Raw genomic sequence first — 6,403 nt, forward strand, 5'->3', positions numbered from 1 at the left:
TACCTCACAACTCTTCTCTGATACAGCCACCAACTTGGTAAAAGTCTTTATCACCTCATGCCTAAACTATTGAAATGACCCTCTAGTTGGACTTCCTGAATGAAGTGTCTCTCTACTCAACACCATCATCCACTCGGCTAGCCACATAATCTTCCTAAAGCACAGGTCTGATCATGTCAAACTCTACTCAATAAATGGCAATGACTCCCTTTCCAATGAACTAGGATCCCCCAGGATCAAATCCTCTAGTTGGCTTTTAAGACTTTCCATGTCTTCTAATCTTCTCATATGTTACTCCTCATAATGTGCTCTGGGATCTATTGGAACTGATATTCTTTCTGTTCGCTCTTCACATGAGATACTCCATCTCCTGAACCAGAGTCTTTTCATTGGCTGTACTCCTACAGACCTGTAATTTTCTCCCTCTTCTCTTTTACCTCCTACTTCCCCGACTTTCTTCAAATCTCAACTATAATCTCACCTCCTATAAGAAGACTTTTTTGATCCTTAATATTAGTGCCTTCCCTCTTGGTTATCTCACATTTTCCTTGCATGTAACTTATTTTTAAATCGTGCTTGTATGATGTCATGGAGTTCAATGACCAATTGAGTTCATTGAGTTCGATGAACAATTGAGTTCATTGAGTTCAACGAACAATTGAGTTCATTGAGTTTGCCTCCTTTAGATGAGGGACCGTTTTTTACCTTTCTTTGTATCCCCAGTACTTAGTACAGAGCCTAGAATACATTTCATGGTTAATAAGTAGTTGTTGACTTGACTTGTTGACATCACAAAACAAGAAGATATGATTTCATAATGGGGAAAAATGACAGATAAAAATGAATGCCCAAATTCAAACACTGAGTTGGAACTAAAGCCATTGTCTCTCCTTGTTCTGATGAAAATCAGACCTTAATGAGGTGAGCACACACCCAGATGATTCAGCTCTTCAAGAAGCAACAGGTGACATATAGCATAGCTGATCCAGAAGAGTTGACACAGCTCAGATGGAGAAAATTTCATTAGCTTGGTGAGTTCATTAGGTCTAACCACCTTTAATAGACCAAGAAAAAGATTTCTTAGGCTTAGTGAGAATAGATCAAATTGGGGAATGGCCAATAGCTACAATTGCAAAACCAAAGCAAACCCTTCCCTGAAACCCCAAATTTTATTTGTTTATATGATTTGGGGGGAAAAAAGTTGAGTCACACAAATTTGCCCCAGACTTGCTATGTAGAAGAGATATGAGTTCAAGCCCAATTCCCAACCCCTCATGCTAAAAGCCACTACAAATAACAGAATGTATTAACAAAGAATAAAGGACCACTGAGGCCATTTTAGCCCACATCCCTATGTTACAGACGAGGGGTTTGAGGCCAGTCAAGTTCAAATGCCCAACCCTAAATCACCCAACCTTAAATCACAGAACTAGGATCCAGAAGCCCCTTCACTCCACTGATAATGCTGCTTTGCCCTCAGAGACTTTCCTAGCTTTCTACAAAGGGGAAGAATTGGTCTCCTTTGCCTCTGATTCCTCAGGGATGTGGAAGCTGTCTTCACACATAAATTGAAACCTGTCTATTCTTTCCTGAAAAAAGACACCATTTGGTGTGAGGCAGATGAGGAACCAGCAAATATCCTCTTCTGATTCTTCTTAGGTGAGTTTTCCCAAATGCATTAAATCAAGGCCTCTTAGCCTTTCATGTTTATGTGTGTTCTGGTTCCCTCTGGCATTCTCATGAAGATCATGGACTCCTTTCCAGAAAAACGTTTTAAAATGCCAAAGTTGAAATACATGGAGTTGCAATGGAAACCAATTATATTGAAATACAGTTATCAACACATATTTTTTAAGGTTTTTGGCCTGCCAGTTAAGAACTCTTGCCCTAAATGGCTCTGTGCCTTGTCCCACTTTCTGTGTGGGGAACAGGCCAAAGACATTTTACCAGATCTTACCCCAAAGCAGTGCAATGAGGAACAACGATTGGGGAAGTCACCTGTTCATTCTAGATATATCCACTGCCTGTGGAAAAACAGAATCAAAGGGGAGACTATTTCTCCTGCTTGCATCCCTGGATACAATACTGTAGAGACTGCACAAGCTTGAATAGGAAAAAAAAAAGTGAGCTAAAGGATTACCATAACAGATACAAAAAGCTAAAACAAAGAACTCTGCCAAGCAAGATGTTTCCATTTCAGAGGGGTAGGCATCGGAAGGATTAATTAGTTAATGTTTGTTAACTATTTAAGAAGGTACAAAAGCTCTATAATCTCATAATGCTGTATCTTCCTTAAGCCTGAATTCACACTGCTAAGGTCACATTTGATTGAATGGCCAAAGGATTGGTCTAGCTTAGCTCTAACCCACCATTTATCCTGAAGAAAAAAAATATTTTAATAATGTCTTTTAAATCGGTGCAAATGGCTGATAGCTGATGGTTTCCATATATTATTTTAAGATCCCCAGTCATTTAACAAAAATTACTATCATGTTACCAGGATAATTCACAGGAATTACTTGTAAAAGATTTCTCACCAGCCATTTATTATTTCCTGAAATCTGTTCAATTTCTTTTTCTCTCCATAAATCGAGTGACTAATCAGTTCTCATTTGCTCCTTGGTATCAGCTCCCCTAAGACTTATTCACATAATGGTGTAGCACAGGCAATGATATGGAAAGAGAAATATAAGTGGCCATAGTAAATGAGACTAAGCTCTAGTACAAAAATAGGAGAAGAAAGCAAGGGAAGTCACTAGAGATCATGTGCCTACTTACATTGACTGGGAATGGAATTGGTTGTATAATTTGTCAGCGTTATGAATCAGAGGAAGCAGAAACTATACGGAAATGTCTGAAGGAAAAGTCCACACAAAAGAAGTTAAACTCTCTCTCCATACATGAGAATTAGAACTGGAGAACTTTGGGAGTGGGGTATCTAGTGTATGTGCATGGTAATGTGGCAAGCAGAGAGAACTGGACCTAACATCAGAAACACCTGAGTTCAAATGTTATTTCAGACATCTGTTAGCTGTGTGACCCTCAGCAAGTCACTTAACCTTATTTACTTCAATTTTCTCTGTAAAATGGGGACAAATGATAGCACCTAACTTACAGGGCTGTTGTGAAGTTAAAATGAAGCTAAACTTTCAAAGTTGTAAATCACTTTCAAAGCTTGAAATACCATATAAGTGCTACATCATCATCAATATTATTAACGAAACATCACATTTCCTCTAACATAAGAAACAGGATTAAAAACAATATACTACTGAGTCAAAAAGATTCTAATCAGAAAAACGTCATAAATTCATTTGTTTCAACTTTTAGCTCTATATAATAATTTCTTGATTAAATATCTGCCTCTAGTTTTCTTCCTATGTTCTAGTCTTGAATCATTAATTCCTTTCTAATAAACATTGTCCCAAAGGCATATCAAACTCAGCGTCTCTCAGATTGAGCTTCTCTTCTTGTCTCCTAATCCTGTCTCTCTTCTAACTTCCCTTTGGGGCCTAGGCTAACTAACCACCTATGTTCACTGTTGTCAAATCTTGTGGATTCTACCTCTACAATGTCTTTTACATCAGTTTCCCTCCATTTACTCCCATGACCACTCCCCTCCTTCAGTCTAGGATTGCCTCTTGCCTGGACGGTTGCAATGGCTTCCCCCTATTGATTTCCTACCTTTTAACCACTTTCATCCCAAGCCATCCTCCACATAGTCCCAAAGTCAATTTTTCTAAAACAGAAGTTGTGACCACATCACTCTAATATTCAAGAATAAATAACTTTAATGTTTATCTACTGATTTAAAAAATATTTTATTTTTAATTTATGGAATAAAACAAGCATTTCTATAACATAGAATAGTAAAAAGGATGATTGCACATGAAATTCCAAATCTATCATATACAACTTGCTGTTCCTTTAAAATATATTATAAAATGATCATGAATTTTTTTTCTTTTATTCAAATGGCCTCTTTGTTGTTCTATAATCATAATTTTCTATCTTGTCTCTCACCTGGTCACTGAAAATCTTCCCCCCCCCACACCCAAAAAAAAATTGTATGATCACTTATTTGAAAATGCTGCAGAAGTAATGGTTTAGGAAAATAAGCTTTCAGGTCTTTTCAAATCAATTCAGTTCAATTCAAAATGGCATTTAAGAACCTATTATGATACATAATCCCTATAATAATGTAAAATGAAAGAATAACCACAAAACATATCTGTACCCTTGCATAGGCTGTTGTCCATGTTGGGGATGCTTTCTTACTTACTTAAGCCTGTTAGAACCTCTAGATTTCTTCACAGATCATATTGTCTTCTGCAATAGACCTTTTCTGATTCTCCCAGTTATTAGTGCTCCCTCTCCCTCCAAATTACTTTGTCTGCATTTTGTATAGAATTATCTTTGTACATACCTCAATTTGGGTAATTCCTAATGACTTCATATCTACATAAGTATCTCTATATATATCTATGTAACTTTATCAATCTACTTGTATCTAAATTTCCCTTCTAAAGTCTCTTCAAGGACCCTGAGTTCAAGAAGGTGTCCATTTGGAATGCAGGCTTGGGGAGTTCCTATCAAGCTGGGAAAACTTCAGGTATGATCTGATGACAGACTGTCTACTGTTCAAGGATCAGCAAATATAAACACAAAAAGGTTCATCATAAAAATCAAGAACAAAAAAATGGCCATCTGATGATTTGATTAAGTAGAAAGGGCAAAGCAACTCACATGGACTGTCTACTGTGTTATAGAAAATATGGGATCCACCCCAACTATTAGAATATCTACACCAATGAGAACATGAATCCTGGAACTACATTGTTTATACTATAGAGTCTACATGACCCTCAATAAATTTAGCCCACAATTTACTGGACATAACTGATTCTTGCTACCTTTTCAAATATTAGGGCAGCATTACGCACTTTTAAACTGTAAGTGGATTGCAATAAAAATGATGAACCCAGGAGGCTGGTGCCACATTGGTATTTAGTTAGTAAGGCGATTCGTATCTCATTTGGTGTGTTTCCCATTCAACTTGCCTTGATCTTGTACCTTTCTCTTTTATTGAACTACTGTGAAACAATCAGATGTTGATATTTGAAAAATAGCAGCCCATCTCCATCAGCTTCATGCATGATCTTATGATAGCTTAAAATCTTAACATTTACATAGTTGGACATTTTTAAAATTACATTTCATAGCCAATGTCCTGAGAAAAAGAAATCTCTAGAGATGAATGGAAACTGGAAGGAGAACCAGAGGACACTGAGATTTCATAACTCATATTGACCTTCCTTTTCTTTTGCTCACCCTCCATCTCTTCTTTCTTCAGACTTCAGTGCTTTTCTTCCATGCATATCTTTCCTATACAAGTGTCTATTCTCTTATTAGTTTTTTTAGGGTTTTTTTATGTTTTACTTTGCTTTGTCTTCACTAAGTGCTTATTTTCTCAGAAGTTCATGTGGAAGATATTCCAAAGAAAGCATTATTACGCACACACACAGAAATGATGCACCTTTTCCTGTGCATGGAAAAATAATGGAGGTTGCATTAAGAGCTCTAGAGTAAGACGGAACACACCAGCTGTTAATAGAGTCGGAATAGTGAGTAACAATAGGAGGGTACGTCCGTTGTCCAACTAGACATATTTCACAAAACAATTCATAGGGGCAAAAATGAAGAGCTTTTGCACCAGAGTTATAAAGGATATTAACAGATATATTACAAGGGAAAGGCCACTGATTCTGGAATCACAGAATTTGGTTTGGATACTGCCTGTAACAGTTGCTACCCATGTGAGCATGAGCAAATTTCACTTATCATCCTTGGGACACACTTTCCTCATTTGTAAAAATTAGTATATTGAACTAAGGAGCCCAAGGCTCCTTTCAGCTCTATTGTGGACCTCTATCTTATGATCCCAGATTAAATTTGGTAAGAAGGCATAATTTGAAGTCTAAATAGAGTCTAAAGTGATACCTCAAATACATGGGACTGAAAAACACTAGCTCTTCATCCTAGTCAGAAAATCTGGGGTCAAATTCTATCTCTGTTTACTACCCACATGAGCTCAACAAGTCATTTAACAAGTCTGGGGCCTCAGTTTCCTTGTAAGTAAAATGAGGGAATTGGACTAGATAGTCTCTAAATCCCATGTCAGCTTTTAGTCTATCATTCATTTGTTCGAAGGGACAGAAAAGTGAAAAGGAAAGGGTGCTGGGATCAAGTACTGCTTCTATTGCTTATTCTCCATTTGGGTAAATCACTTCTTAGACTCTCTGGATTTAAGGTTCCTCATTTTTAAGAAGGGTTCGAATGCGATTATTTCTAGAGTAATTTCCAACTCTAAATTTATGAAATTTTCATTGGTAGTTCTGCATGC

The 6,403-nt window shown here is 37.0% G+C and overlaps 1 long non-coding RNA gene across 2 annotated transcripts; it reads left to right on the forward strand.

Annotated features, from left to right (window-relative positions):
• Positions 1 to 870: 870 nt before the first annotated feature.
• Positions 871 to 4,985, forward strand: LOC140498309 (uncharacterized). Of its 2 annotated transcripts, none has more exons than XR_011965063.1 (2): positions 871 to 1,031; positions 4,530 to 4,985. It is a non-coding gene; the product is annotated as an uncharacterized lncRNA (long non-coding RNA). The 2 variants fall into 2 exon arrangements; XR_011965064.1 differs by lacking the exon at positions 871 to 1,031 and adding an exon at positions 1,461 to 1,659.
• Positions 4,986 to 6,403: the final 1,418 nt, after the last annotated feature.

Source organism: Notamacropus eugenii, chromosome 4 (assembly GCF_028372415.1).
Source record: "Notamacropus eugenii isolate mMacEug1 chromosome 4, mMacEug1.pri_v2, whole genome shotgun sequence".
Lineage (NCBI taxonomy): Eukaryota > Metazoa > Chordata > Mammalia > Diprotodontia > Macropodidae > Notamacropus > Notamacropus eugenii.